This window comes from Plasmopara halstedii, assembly GCF_900000015.1.
Source record: "Plasmopara halstedii genome assembly, contig: Scaffold_650, whole genome shotgun sequence".
Lineage (NCBI taxonomy): Eukaryota > Oomycota > Peronosporomycetes > Peronosporales > Peronosporaceae > Plasmopara > Plasmopara halstedii.
Window position 1 is genome coordinate 2,496,289 of NW_020187567.1, and position 299 is coordinate 2,496,587.

Consider the following 299-nt stretch of genomic DNA (forward strand, 5'->3'; position numbering starts at 1 on the left):
TAGTATGTCTGCATCGACTCCCCCCACTCCAACACAAACCCTGGATCTTTGCAAATATCATCGTCGTCATAACCAACAAGTCCGTTTGATGCCAGAAGATAACTTTGTTTCGCTGAAGAAAAAACTCCCTTGTATTATGGAGCCACATAAACTGGTTAGTGTAATCGGCTTCCCACATGCAAGTTCGCAATGCTTGTCTCAATGCTGTCAAGACAACATCAACACGTGTGCCGACATTCCCAAGGGTGCTGTATATCTGAGTAAACCAGCTCCAAGGACTGGCACAGCATCTTTCCCGC